The sequence below is a fragment of the Rhagoletis zephyria genome, unplaced genomic scaffold (assembly GCF_001687245.7).
Source record: "Rhagoletis zephyria isolate East Lansing unplaced genomic scaffold, Rhagoletis_zephyria_1.1 Rzeph_scaffold_02028, whole genome shotgun sequence".
NCBI lineage: Eukaryota > Metazoa > Arthropoda > Insecta > Diptera > Tephritidae > Rhagoletis > Rhagoletis zephyria.
Window position 1 is genome coordinate 81,428 of NW_016159112.1, and position 15,318 is coordinate 96,745.

At 33.5% G+C, this 15,318-nt stretch overlaps 1 long non-coding RNA gene across 3 annotated transcripts in view; it reads right to left on the bottom strand.

Annotated features, from left to right (window-relative positions):
• The window catches only part of LOC108365862 (uncharacterized), a 67,159-nt gene extending 52,843 nt beyond the window's left edge, over window positions 1–14,316 (bottom strand). The window contains exon 1 of one of the 3 annotated variants that reach the window (XR_001848018.1): window positions 14,032–14,316. This is a non-coding gene — a long non-coding RNA (uncharacterized LOC108365862). Of the gene's footprint in view, window positions 1–13,796 lie in introns of all 3 variants that reach the window. The other 2 variants (XR_001848019.1, XR_001848017.1) reach the window with 2 other exon arrangements.
• Between the last annotated feature and the right edge of the window lie 1,002 nt (window positions 14,317–15,318).

Below are 15,318 nucleotides of genomic sequence, written 5' to 3' on the forward strand. Positions count from 1 at the left end.
AAGTACATTAAATTAAAGTTTTCAAACAGGTGGCAACCTTCAACAAAATTTTTTCGGCCGTAAGCCTTTTCAAACCTCTTTCTTTTGGCAGCCATATTGCAATTTACTTAAACTGCAAATTTTCAAATAGGTGGCAACTCTGTAATTTCTTTCCTTCTATATTTTAAGTTAAACCTCTAGCAATAGATCGGCGAAAACTGTATTCAATTCCATGCATAAGTTTTCGAGTGATGCGCGTAGAAACATACAGAGAGACGGAAAGACAAAATTTCTAAAAATTTTTGATTTAGCTTCTGTTGCTCTATTAAAGATCCCCCATATTAATTTATCTGCAATATCTTTAATGTGCAGACATTGGCCTATTAGAATTCTATTATATGTATAGAAGATTAAAAGCAAGGACATTTTTATTCAATTATTAAATTGGTAAAATAAATAAAATATTACAAAATGGGTATCAAACTAAAGAATTTTAAGAAAGTATAATGCCAAAATTTGTTTGTAGTGGGTTGCCACCTATTTGAAAAATTTCATTCAGTTGAAGTGCAGAATAAGTAGAAACGAATTATACGACTGTAAATTACTTTAGCCACTTTCTAAATGCCATCGAAAATATATTAACCAACAACCACATTCATAAAAAATAAAGAATGCTTCGTAAATCAAAAATTTTTATAAAATTTTCTCTTCATAAAGCTCTTCAAATCTTTATGGATGGATCCATAAGAGTTTTGGGAGGGAGTAACAACACAAAAATACTTTTAAGGCGCAGTGAACCCCGGGTATTTCTATTATACAGTCAGTCAATAAAGTTTAGGTACAGCGAATTTTTTACAATACAGGCAACTATTTTTTAGATATTTTATTTTTCGCTAATTTTTTATAAAAATATGGTTAATTTTACAACAAAAACCCCAATAATTAAAGTTCTAAACCTTGTGCAAAATTAAAGAAAATTCTGCAAAATTTCATTCACATATTGCACTTCTTATTTACGCTCTCTGGAAAAAAGTTGAGTATGCAGTTTTTTAGCCCATTCAATTTTATTATAATAAACTGCAAGTATGAGGAAGCTAGGACTTACTATTGATTTTTGGGATTTTTTTTTTTTGTTGAAGGTGTTGCACATTTTTTCCATAAAAAAAAATTATCAAATATTATTTTATATAGAGAAATGAGCGACACCTTCAACAAAAAAAAATTGCTAAAAATCAATGGTAAGTCCTAGCTACGTCAAACTTGCACTTTGTTATACTAAAATTTAATGGGCTAAACAACTGCATACTCAACTTTTTTCCAGAGAGCGTAAATAAAAAGTGCAATATTTCAATGAAATTTTGCAGAATTTTCTTTAATTTTGCACAAGGTTTGGAACTCTGATTTTTTGGGGTTTTTTGTTGTAAAATTAACCATATTTTTATACAAAATTATCGAAAAAATAAAATATTTAAAAAATAGTTGCTCGTATTGTAAAAAACTNCAAAATGATCGAAAAAATAAAATATTTAAAAAATAGTTGCTCGTATTGTAAAAAACTCGCTGTACCTAAACTTTATTGACTGACTGTATGTGAATGTAATTGAAATTTTAAGTTTTTCGAAGAATCGTTTGTTTTAGAAAATAAAAGAGCAACAAAGAAAAATATGCATACAAAATGAGGTAAGTAAGCCAGCGGAATCGCGCACTTTAAGAGCTATGGAATTGTTATCGCAATTTTCTTAGTGCCAGTTGTAAGCGGTTTCTAAGTGACTAACATATAACACGACATATTTAAATTGCTAATAATTAAAAGAGCTTACTTGAGTTTATAAAATATTAAGGAAATTTCAGTGAAAACCGTGATAGGTACTGAAGATTTAATTACTTTATTTCAATAGGGTTTGTGACGCCCTACCTGGCGAAACTTTTTACGAAAATTCACCTCTCGGATGGCGGGTTAAGGACGACATGAGCTAGCAAGTGAAGAAATTGTGTTCCAATTCGCTAAACCATAAAGACATAGCATATGCCATATGGGTTTTGTACACTCTGATCTTATGTAGTTCATCGTGCCATATATGAACAAAAGCCAAAAAAGGGTTATGACAAAAACCATGTAAGTCAAAATTTCAAACTTTGAACAAAAATTAGGAAAATTCTACAAAGTTTCATCAAAATTTTTAACTTTTTAATTAGATTTCTTAGAAACATGCTGAGTATGCAGTTTTGGGGTAGAAGTGATACATACATATGTGTGTACATATGTAGTACATACATATATTTTGCTGAGAAGGCGTCATTAACATTGAATTATTTAGTCTTGCAAAATGCGTTTGTGTCCCTGGTAAATATTATTATAAAGGCCTGCTAAATAGCTTGAGATACGCATTTATCCAGTTCATCTGCAAGTGCGGCAGACTTTACGGTCGGGGATATCATAATCTCAAATCCACATTTCAGCAGTGATTTCATTAAAAAAATTTATGGGAAATTTCTATATTTAAAACCCAATATATACAGCGCAGTTTAGCAACAAACCAAATACGGAGCACTGTTGTTTGCATTACAAATTTTTTTGTTTATATGTTAAAGCCATTGATCAAAGTTAAATTTTATATTAAAACTTCATTTTAGCAATTAAATTGTTTTTCTTTCATGAAAAATTCTGCGTTACTGAGTGGTAGCGTATTTTTCCGATAGTTTTCGTTTGGATCTATTAACAAATAAAATTTCGAGATATTTAAATTTGCAATTGGAGCATGCATACATACATACATTCATACATACATATACATAGATGTATGTACATATTTTCTTTGTAAAAAAGAAGTACTTTTACAACCTTTTATTATGTTTCACCTGTGTGTAATCAAATCTTGCAGTCAATTTTTAACCAAATTCCCGATAAGCTAGAAACTTAAAACTTAACTCAGAACCCGGTAACAAAACAATACTTATGACAGATGAATTAATCCTCTAGGTGGCGCAGGTGTCGGATATTTGAAACACCCGTTTTTGGATATTTCCAATGTACTAAACTTACGTGAAAAGAGTAACTCCAAAAAATGTTGCTCATTGCCACCTATTAGGGGAGATATTTGAAAAATCCGTCTTTATGGCCCGATTGGTTCACGAAAATAAAAAATAACCCCACAGAAATTTTTTTCCCGATTTGTTTTCTTATTAACATGTAATAAAAGCTTGTCTTCAAAATACTTTCTTTTTAATTACTGTGTATATTTCGGTCATATCAGTGTAGTACCAATGACATACATATAAACAAACCGACTGACATTTAAGCAGGAAAAAGTGAAAGAGTAAAATTGTAGTTTGACAGTTCCACAGGTTTTTGCCCGAAGCATACTGGAACAAACTAAAAATATAAAAAAAATCAAATTTCTCACCGTTAAAAACAATAGCAATGAATTACAAAACAATGAAAATAATAATGAATAATAATACAAAATTAGCAATTTATTGCACCATAAAATTTTGTATTACAGTTTCTAGCACTGATTTTCAATCAGTTACTTTCGACAGGCAATTCTGCTTCACATCATAATCAATGCCATAATCTCATCATTCACTTAATTAAGCGAACAATGCATATTCAAATAAATAAAGCGAATACATTTGTACATACATACCTGTATATACATATGTATATTAGGACATACTTACATACATATATACGACCAGTTCAGATAGATACTGCAGATTTGTATAAAATTCATGGAGCGCACAAAAGCTTTAACACAGCGCATTGTTTATAATATACAATAATTTATTACACTTTACCACTCACTGACTTTGGGTATTAATTTTGAATATGAACGCATATAAAAGTCCAAGCAAAAAGTAAAAACATTTCCCTAGTATTTACTACATATGGATGTTAGACTGCATCACTCCCCATACAAAAAAAAATATCGGTACTTTGCTTCCATTGAAATTGTAAAATCTATTATATTTTAAGACTTGTACCAAAATATTTCGGAAAAATATTATGATTTACGTGACCTGGGCCGATTTGAAAATACCTCCAAAAATGCAGTTTTTTATGAATAGAAATAAGTACTTAAAGAATTTTTTGGGAAGAAATGCCCTCAGATGACAAAACAGTTATGGCTTAAAAATATGCAGAAAAAAATTAAAAAAAAAATTCAACGGAATCATAATATGACATTTTTTATGGTGTTTTTTAACTTTTTTCAAAGATTGGTATAAGAAAAACTTGAATAACCGAACCAAAACTATTCCGATTTAGAATTATGAGGTACCCTTTTTACTTATTTGCAAATAAACTCATTGAAAATATGAAAGAGAAAGTTAGGATCAACGAGCGTCATTCCAAGTTGAATTAAGATGTGTTGGTATTTGAAAAATAGTTTGGGATGGGAATGAGTTTTTTTGCAAAGAATTAAAAAGAATGGAAATACCTTTCCACTGATTCCTCATAAGGCTAAATCGAAATAGTTTTGGCCCAGTTATTAAAATTTTTCTTAAACCATTAAAAAAAAAGTTAAAAAATAGCATCAAAAATGGCTGCATTCCAAACCATCAAAATACAAAGCATCAGTCTCTTTTACTTCCAAACCCCAGTAGATTGTTGTTGTTGTTGTTGTTGTAGCGGCACTACTAAGCCCCGCCTGTTTCGGGACAACTTTTAATCATTATCGTCAAGCTCAACTAACGGTAGGCCCAGGAAACGAGCTGTTTCGATGGGGTCGGACCAAAGGGAGATCGGCCCCAGTAGATCGTAGTGTCAGATGTGCGCCACCACGGTTTGATGCTAGTTACCAACTAAGTTGCGCAAGTAAGACCTTTTTTCACCCAATCTTATTATTACGATTCTGTTAAAAAAAAATTAGATATTTTTATGCAGATTTTTCAAGCGTTAACTGGTTTGTCAACCGAGGAAAATTTTTTCAAACCGGACCTTTTTCTGCTGATGCAGTCTAATGTATCTACATATGTATGTACATCAAAAACTTTAGAAAAATTGTGCCGTATGGATATGGAAGAGGTACTTTTTTTTGTTATCGCAAAACTTTGAGCGGCATGAAAAATCGAAGGTAAAAGCCAGGTATAGTATAAGCAACAACACATTCAATCCTCGTCTGATTGTTTGTTTGTGGGCAAAATAAGCAAGTTGTGTGAATGCATTCCTTCGATCCACTTAAAGTCCAGATGCCACAATGCATTGTGAGGTATGTTGTACATATTTTCCATGCCAGAAAAACGGCGAGAAGGTGGCTGATGGCCGTGCTGTTGTGCACCCGACAGGCCGATGACAATGTGCAGCGCGTTCTAGCAACAGGGTAGAAGGAAAACAATTTCGAGTGTATGTATATTTGAAAAGTTAAAATTAGCGTCACATGCCACCTTCCTGCTATTCGAAATTCCAGCAAACAGCAATCAAACTTCCTGCTTACATTGCGAATGTAATGTTACCAAAGAAATAAAGCAGCACTTCCTTGCTGAAATGAGTTCAGTGTTTACCTAAGTAGGTATGTTTGTATGACGTATACATACTTATTAGGGCATTCAATCCCGGGATTCCGGACACTATTCCATGTTCCGAAATCCCGGGATTACAGTTTCGGGAAGAGATCTTGAAAGCAAATAAAAGAATTCATTTGACATGATACAAGAGAAATACAGAACACCAAAATTTGGATTCAAAGTGAACTTGAGCCATTTGCACCTAGAAGTGAATTACAGGACCTGCCTGTACTTTTCATTTCATTTATTAAACAAGAACCCTTAGTACAATAAGAATTTTCTTCTTTTTTAGCACAACAAAAATTCGCATTAATTGAAATTACTAACACATAAACTATTACAAAATTAACATAACTATACAAATATAAAATAAAATATAAAATATAAGGACTTAAACTTATGTTGATGGTCGCTCCAGTTAATTGGAGAAATGAGAATATATACTTGTTCAAATAACTCAAATAATATTTTGTGCAAGAACTGTGTAATAATGAAAAGTCTGGTAGCAATTGAAAACACAGAAAGATTTTACGTGTGGCAGAGTTCTTCTTCATTTTACTTTATTGGCTTTTTGTAGGGAAAGGATTTCTACAAATATGAGTCAGTGTTTTTGACAAGAATTTTAAAATAAAAATATTTAAACATCAAATTACGTACTCTTTTACTAAGGGGAATTATGCTTCCCGTAGACCAAATGTGGTGACAATGAATCCGTGTGGTTTGAAAAAGGCGAACCTACTGTAAAATGCAAAAAGTCCAAAGTCCAAATCCCAAATCCCAAAAAATCTCGCGATTCGAATTTTTAAATACCGCAATCCCGGGATTGTTGAAATGCTTCGGGACTGAATGAACTAATACTTTATACATATGTAAATAGCTGGTAGCTATTAATTAACAGATAAAATAATTCGCCAACAAGTACTTACAAATACTTCTAACAGACATCTATTGACTACTAAGTCAAAACTACGATATATTACACCGTTACAATTACAAAAACCAAAATTTTTTAAAACACACGAAAAAATCAATATACATATGTATTCACAAAACAAGGAGCCAAATATCGTATAACCGCGTTTTTAATTTTTCTCTCTGACGTCAGGATTTTTATTAAAGGACTTTGAAATTTATAAAATATGCTTGAAAAAAAAAATTATTCAAAAGATGCGGTGCATTGTAGGGTAACTTAATTTAAAAAAAAAAAATTGAATTTTTTGTTGCACCAGGCCAAATAAATGTTGAAAATGTCCTTTTAAAAGTTTATCCTTGAATATCCTTCGAAATTTCCAATATTTATTTTTGAAAAAAAATATATGTCTGTCAAGGACTAATATGTAAAGTACCACATCCTCGAATTTCGTCCTTCCAACTTTATTAGTTTTAGATACAAAAATTTTACACTTCTCTTTATAAGATATTGATAGTTACAATATATGTACATAAATGAAGAAACCAATTTTTTTTGAGAGATTCATAAGTAAAAAAGTAATTTCTCCGTTTTTCAAAATTGGCCTCCGAAATCGAGATATGGGCCTTCGAAGATCGAAATAGGATCTTTAGTAAGAAATTATTTTTTATTATTATATGTAAATAACTAAAAATACAGTCGTAGACCCCCTTTTGCTCTTATTTAAATGGTTCATAATTTTTTTTTTGCAAACTTATATTAAATGTGCTATAAGGGGGCAAAGGTCTGGTCTTCGAAAAATTAAAAATCTTATATTCCAAACAATTTTGAAATTTTGAATTTTGAAATTTGGTATCGTGTAAAGGCGATTGAACCCCCTCTCTTCCGGTGTGCATATTTATATACTTCGTGCGTAAAAATTTGAGAAAAAAACTTGAAAGCAAAAAATATCTTTTTTTTATAAAGAAAAAAATATTTTAAACATTAAACAAAAATTACTAACCGATTTTTAAAAAATTGGCATCGTTGTAAAGGCTACCAGAAAACTTATACGTTCTTAAACCCAAAATTTTCGTTTTATATACATAAAAAAAAATATAATTAAAAACATTTTTTCCCTCTATATAAACTCTTACCCCCTAGATGAAAGGCTAGCTACGCCCTTGTATACAAAACAATTAAAGTATTTAGAGCGCATACGTGGTTTCATAATAATGATTCCAGTATCTTCATTTATGTATATTGTAACTATCAATATCTTATAAAGAGAAGAGTAAATTTTTTTTATCTCAACCATATAACGCTAGAAGGACGAAATTCGAGGATGTGGTGGTTAACATATTAGTCATTGACATATATTTAATTTATTTTTTCAAAAATAAATATTGAAATTTTCCAAGGATATTCAAGGACACAGTTTTAAAAGGACATTTTCAATACATATTCGTGCTGGTGCACCCAAAAATTAAATTTTTTTTATTCTGCAGAACTTTTGCTTTTAATTGATACCCATACTGTTATAATAAAATGCACCGAATCTTTTGAATAATTTTTTTATTTGATCACATTTTAGAAATTTCAAAGTCCTTTTAAAAAAATCCTGACGTCAGAGAGAAAAACTAAAATCGCAGTTTTACTATATTTGGCTCCCAGTTTTGTGAATATATCGATTTTTTCGTCGCACGATTTTAATAGGGGATTCATACCTTCTGCAAGGGATTAGGTATATTTTTTGGTAAGTAAAACTGATAAAGTAAATTGTCATAAAGTGAAACTGAATAACGTCGGAGCGATAGTTTTTGGCTGTGTATATTTAAGTATGTATGTATGTATGTATGTAAATTTAATATCCGAAAACATAGCGAAGAAATTTCCAAAAACTTTTACACAAATTGTACAACGTGAAAATATATACTTCTGCTAGTAACGTTTCCCCCGTTCACAAAAGTTACAGTTGTGATTGGTTACCCTTTTTTTGTTAGAAAGTAAACACCGAATCAGAAAACCATTTTTTAAAACCCCTATTTTTGGCGCTTTAGTAGACTGAGATCAATGGTAGTACCTACTTAATTGATTCACTTTTGAATGTTGGCCCTCTACATTCGCATCGCCAATAATTACTGCGTACGAATCGAAAATCATGAAATCTTGCTATTGAAGGTAGGTACTAAGTTTTTAACCCAAGCTAATAAACCCTATGGGAGTCGACACAGCCTACCAGTAGAATTTTGTTTGATTTACGATACCGTATCGCAAAGATATCAAATAATTCGCGTACATACAACATATTGGACAGGTTATATACATACATATATTAACCGCGCTGCGGTTTAGATGTACAGTATGCATACTGGTATGTCAAATACTCGTAATTATTCTAAGGTTAATGAGCTGTTCATTTGAATAATGACCTTTTTCTTTATTAAAATATCAATTGATTTTACTCGACATACAAATGTATCTATGTAAGTAGGTAGATAAGTATGTACATTTCTCGTATTATCAGGCCATATTCGCGTCCAAATTAAAAATGTTAAACTTGCCTTCAGAGCAGCAGCTTTCCATTTTCAAAGTCATTATCATTTTGAGAAGTAAATATTTAAATATTTCAACTGCGCGCACGATAATTTATTTCATACATACCGTGTAATTTGAAAATATATGTATGTAGGTAGGCAAATAAGCATGTTGTTATTAGCCAAAGAATTTTTATTGTTCTGCACTTTTAAACAAATTATGTTCTCAATCCAACTCAATTCAATTAAATTTGTATTGCTTTTCATCACACTTTACCCAAAGTGGCCACAACAACAATTGCTCTACTTTAATCCCATAGCATTCGCTTGGCAAAACAACCATGCGAAGTTATTATGAAATAAACATATAATTAATATAGCACAAGATACTACAAAAATAAACTAAAACACTCAGCTATGTAGATACATAAATACATATGTATATCTGTAAATAAGTATATACGTGTATGTAGGTATTTTTGTATGTAGCCATTCATTTGGCTACGTAACTGGACGGATTCACTAGCGAGTGCCTGCTAATAAAAAACACATGGAATGCCAATACCCGTCGGCATCATAACATTTCAATCTCATTGCACTAGGGGGGGGCGGCGGGAGCTGAACGATGACCTTTACGACCAGCTGACTGGGCGATGATCGCCGCTCAGCATTTGCGGCGCACCGCCTCGTTGACAAAGCATGTAAAAATATGTGTCCACAGCAAGATGCGCGCGTCGCTAGCACGAAAACTATGCACGATAATATTTGTAATGTAGTTTTATCATTGATAGAGTTTGAGAAATTAAGATATTCAGCAAATAAGACCATTTCTTCAGGCTGTATTTATACTAATGTTTAATTTTTCATTAGTAGTTTGCACATGCATTCTATACATTAACTACTACGCCTAGCTTCGATCGGCGACACACACTTATTCACATGCACTTCCCAATCATGTTAAATTGTTATAATTACATATTTTATGCACCAGACAATCCACATTAAGTTAGTTTAGTAAATTTAATCCAAGAATCAAAGATCTGACGACAAGACAAGAACAAACGCGCGAAAGCAGCTACATAAAAATTTCACGACCGAACACGATGCAAAACAGAACGAGAATGAACCGAATTTCTTGATTTCGTTGGCGAATGGAAATTCGCCCCAATCAGTCTTGTTTTGATTATGTTCTTTCTTTGTTTGACATTTCCGTGCTCAGCTGTCAGCAACAGTGTTACCAACACATTTAGAAAAGAAGTGATATGTTTATAGGATAATTAGAAAAGCATTGAAGGCAAAAGAGTGAAATGGGATTTAACGCCAATTTAGCGATTTTTTTTTGGATAGTTGCGTGTAAAGTTTAGGAAATCGCCATTGGCGATTTTTGGGCGATTTTGCAAACCTGGGTTGCCTTGTGCTCTTTTTTCACAAAAAACTTTAGAAAACCGTAGTAGAAAGCGTACTAAATTTCTGAAGAACTGCGTACTGCCTTAAGGAAATTTGACTCAAGAAAATTTCTTAGCCATTTCTTGTACGTCATTTTATATGGAGTTTTTGCTTTTCTTAAGAGCTGGATACTAAGCTTATCCCTGAAGGTATTATAATAAAATATTTGTCAAGTCGATTTCATGAATTTAATTTTAACAAAAATTGGTGATTTTTTGCGATTTTTTTCAGAAATGGCGCTTTTTTTAAATAATCTGGACACCCTGATTAAAGGTACACTGTGAAAAACTGTCTATTGAAGCATGGCTGATAATCACTGCAAAAATCGTTTCCGCGACAGTCGGTCTACATCAGAGGTTGCCAAACACTTTTTTCTCGTAGACACCTTTGCAACACTTTAGTGGTTTCTGTGGACCCCCTGCTGCAACATTTCTAAGATATTCCCAAAGCTCGTCAAAAAATGTGAAGATTGTATCCAACGATTTTAGTTTGCATCGCGGGTGAGTTCCAAAACTAAATTCGGAGTGGCAAAAATAAAAATAAAAGTTTTCTTGTGTTCCATTTATTGAAATAATGTGATTACACACTTCCAAGTTTTAGAAACAGAGCTCGTAAAGTTATTTAAGTACTCTCGCGTTCTGGGAAGTTATATTTTTTAAGAGCACTCCGAGCGCTAGCGTTATTAACATTATCTTCACCATAAACTCCTGACGTGTTCGGCTCACTCATAAATTGATTACACCTATTTCATTTATATTGCTCCGAGTTTTAAGCAGGGATCACATGATTTGTACATTTTAGATTGGATTGGTTACAGATTGGTGTTGTCTGGAATTCTTTTATTGACGTCAACTCAAATTTCTAAACAGCACCACTCTGTGGCTGCCAAAATGTACAGATCCGTACAATGTACAAATCGTGTGATTCCTGCTTTAGAGTGATGAGAAAAAAATTTATTAATCACATTTTTAAAACACAAATCCAAGGCGAATTTATAAAAGGTGATGTTAGATACTAGATCAGCTGATTTTGTGTAGTGTGTTTCGACACACGGCTTCGAATGTCAAATTGAAAAGTTTTGTTTGCATTTCCGCACAAACTCTCACTGATTTTGACAGTTTATGACGCCAAAGCAAAAACAAAATACGTGTAAATTTCTGTTTTTGTACTACTGCTATCACCTTATATATGTATTAATTCGCCTTGCACAAAACTTGAAACAACAAAGCCGCAAAGCTTTTTACACCAAACTTTAAATTTAGTAACTGACAATAGAGAAAAGACCGAATCTAGAAAAATTGATGACAAACGGCTAAGCAAGCAAGAAGCACAAAAAGTGTTCCACCGTCTCGTCATCTTCAGGGCAGGATGGGTAAATGGAGTTGTCATTCACGCCTATCTCAATTAGGTGTAAGTAAGCAGTCTAACAAGTTGTCTGCGGTCCCGTCTGCTCAGTGAGAGCAAAAAACCAGATAGACCTTCTGGGAGTGAAGGCAACATGAGTTTTACCCACCTGCATCTCCTCGATGCCTCCCAGTCATTGCTGAACGAAGTATTCCCCAGTTTCTGGTGGTGGCCTCGATGGCCAAAGTGGGGAGTGCTGTAAGTGGTTGGGGATCGAGGAATGCCTGGTCTAAACCCATTGTGGCCAAATGATTAGATGTCCCTTTAGCAGGTACTCCCGAGTGGCCTGGCACCCAGAGCAAAGCAAGCTCGTTATGTTTACCAACATAATTTAGTCGAGACTTGCATTGCCGAACTTATTTGGAAGTACTTTGATAGAGGGCTGGCCAATGCCTTCACTGCAGCTTGGCTGTCACTGCAGACACGTAAACTTCTCCACCTATTTTCCTCCACGTAGTCCATGGCTTTGAGGATTGCAAATTCCTCAGCCTGGAAGACGGAAGCTTATTCCCATTAACGTCGAAAAAAACTCCAGGTCCTGACCCAAAGACAGTAGTTTAGTCATCAGTGAAGATTCCACAATGTATGAGCCCGGGCTCAGTACTGGGATTAAACCAAAATACAGCCTCAGGGAACTCAACATTATAGAATCTTTTCACCAAAGGTAATGGTGGCGTACTATCCTGTAGCATTGAAAAGATACAAGTGCTCAGTTCTCTATCGCCAGCAATTTTCACCTCGCCTCACTCAGTGTTATACCAACATCCGTTTCTGTTTAGTCTGCAGGTGGAATTTAATGCTTCCCCACATACATATGAAGACACAAAGCGACGGTAAGTGTAGCAGAGCACTATACAACACTCAAAAAAAAAAAATTAAATAAGGAGGCTATCAAGAAACCATTTTGGTTCTTTACTATCGAAACCAGATAAATTTTCGAGGACCCCCATAGTTTTTCACGCCAACGCAGACCCCCGTCGAGTTTCCCGTGGACACCCGGGGCCCACCTGGACTACTTTGGGAATCACTGGTCTACATGGTCGGAACGAGTCAGATTTATACCTGGCCAAGGAATGTCACTCGAACACTATTCCCAAAAAGCTCAATGCTGAATTTGTATACTGGTAGAACACCAACAACCACTCTAAATATCGGCTCGCTGGCACGGATTTTATCATAATAAGCTAAATTATTCCGAAAAAAATCCGTGCGAGGTGTAAGCGCCTTTTGCGTTTATATTTTGGTTTTTAATATAGCGAAAATCACCGAATGCTCATATCGCTAGCTTAGAAAGAAAAGTTGCTAAGTCCCATTTTAAAAATTTTACAGGAGAGGAAAAAATCTTCCTATAGCCATTTTCTTTAACTAATTCGCAAGACTTTGAATCAAACATTTTGCGCGTTAAAAGCAAAGCTAAACTCCATAAGAATCAGAAGGATTCGATATTTATTAAAAGATGTCGAATTATTTTGGCCTTATCGGATTTGTGGTGCTTCTTCGGACTTAGCAAATTTTCCTTTTATTGCTTATGAAGAGGAAAAAATAAAACAAGTACCTATATAATTTTCGAAACGATGCGTATTCAATTTCTTTAGCCTCCTATATCAAAATATGAGTTTTCGTAAAAAGTGGACTTAGCAACTTTTCACTCTAAGCTAGCGATATGCAAAATGTATTCAACGGCTGCGCCATAAATCCCGCAAGTGATTTTGTCAAAAAGTTAATCGTAAATAGCTAATTAATTTAAAAGGAATTTGAGAAACTTTTTATGTTTCGGTAGTGTCGTAAGGTAAGGATAGTCCGGCCAAAAATCTTTGAGCATATCAAATTTCACCGAACCAGTCCTGGTTTTGCACAAAGGGCGAGTTCATAAATTCATTACTGCAGCATCGCTGCAAAAAAGAACAGTCCCTTTTATTTGTAAACTAGCAGGCGTAAACGAGGTTAAATGCCGAATTGTAACTAAGTTGTATAAATAAGGCATTTCTATGAACTATAATTTAGCAGTAATACTGCAGTTTAATTAACGAACTGACCCAAAATCTTTTACGCGACGGTATTTGTCTTAAAAACTCAAATTGTTAAGGATGCGTTAGGCTGAGCCATCGGAAATTTGGCTCAGATTTAGATTTGAAAAAGATGCCCGATGTGAATTAAATCTTTAGGCAGGAAGTACTTTTTGTCAATAGCACTAAAAATATTAATAATTAGGTTCTTTAACAATATGTACACATATATTTTTTGATCCTTTTAAAATGATTCACTACCAACATAGTTGCTCTTTAATTATTAGTTTATCACTTTAACAGCCAAAAACCGAAAAGTATAATTTTAGCGTTTTAATTGGTGATACTTTAAAATATATTCAGCTTCATTTGAGTTATGTTAATTAACACTAATCGAAAAATTTATTCTCAAATTTTCGACACTGTTGCGAAACAATTTAGTGAGTTATGGTGAATAGGATATGTAGCACAGTACTTGAAGAAGTACAACAATACAGTGCGATAGCGAACACGAAATTTTGGTGACCATTCACTACTAACATCCGAAAGGAACTGTATCGAATTGGTTCATACAAACACCAAAGAACTCGGATTGCAGTGGTCACATTTTTGAGCGTTCCTCTGCGTAGCGCGCGGTCTACATAGAGGTGCAATAGCAACAACAACAAGAAAGCACATTGCGTCAGTGCGCAGGATCAACAAATAATATTCGCCGCAAAGAAGTTTGTCTGCGTTGCTGAAGAGGAAAATAAAGAAAAATGAAAAAAATTGATTCGAAAACCAAAAAAAATGAATTAAAATTTTTTAAATATTTAGTAACAAATATTTAACAGTTTTCACAGACTACAGATATACATATGTACATATGTATGTACATATATGCCATGTGTATATAGGTACCAGGTAACTCAGTGTGCAGTTGTATATACTAACATATGTACATAGTAAGTATAAATATAAACATACCGTGGACACATGACATCCACAAAGCACGTGCTCTCCAATTCCATTTCGTAGCACGGTGTCAACTAAACAAGTAGCTGTATGTTGCTCCAATTTGCCCCAAACTTATCTACATACATATGTATGTATGGTCATATGTACCAGATTTTTCGAGTTGTTGCGCTTACCTTAAAGCTATAAGATAGAGATACAAATGAACATCCATAGATACTTTTACAAACATATGCACGTGTCCGTATTTACATGTAACGTCCTTAATCGTGTAGCTTTCTCCGTGACCTAACTCAACTTGGGAAAAATATTACTTGCATGAAAATACTTGCATAGACAAATGCCTCCGTTTTCTTTATTTAAGTGTGAGTTGCTACTTGCCACCCACCGAAATGTCTTTTGTATGCTTTGACGGATGCACTCACTGCAATCGATTTGGAATTGCATAAGCTTAAGCATTTTGAAAGCTAACAACTTTTCACACATTTTATATGTATGTAAGTATGTATAAACTAGCAGACCGGCGAACTTCCTCCCGCCCAAAATAAATTTTTTTTTATTGAAACTTTTTGGTCCAACATTTTCACCAAAAATTCAC